Below are 358 nucleotides of genomic sequence, written 5' to 3'. Positions count from 1 at the left end.
CTTACGTCTTTGTGTCATTTTTGCAAGGTGGGGCTGTGTCCCTGTGTGTGCCATGGTTGGTGCCAGCCCTCGGCAGCCCCCGTCCCAGCTCCCCCAGCACGATGGCGAGGTGGGCTCAGGCTGCGCAGACCTGGCAGCACACAGGGTGAAGCAGCAGCCACCGACTGAGGGGATCCCCGGGTGACCGCAGCACTTGAGGGCAAGGCAGGCCCAGGGGCAATGCCAGGGATGCCAACACCTCCCTGGGGCAAGAGAGACAGAGCTGGCCTCAGTGGGCCCCCAACAGCACCAGCCTGGGGATTTGTCCCTCGTGGTCACTGCAGATGCCGTTAGGGGCACGCCACTTCTACTGGATGCT

This window comes from Buceros rhinoceros, unplaced genomic scaffold (assembly GCF_000710305.1).
Source record: "Buceros rhinoceros silvestris isolate BGI_N320 unplaced genomic scaffold, ASM71030v1 scaffold9700, whole genome shotgun sequence".
In the NCBI taxonomy this organism is placed as follows: domain Eukaryota; kingdom Metazoa; phylum Chordata; class Aves; order Bucerotiformes; family Bucerotidae; genus Buceros; species Buceros rhinoceros.
Note: the sequence above shows the minus strand (reverse complement) of the source record.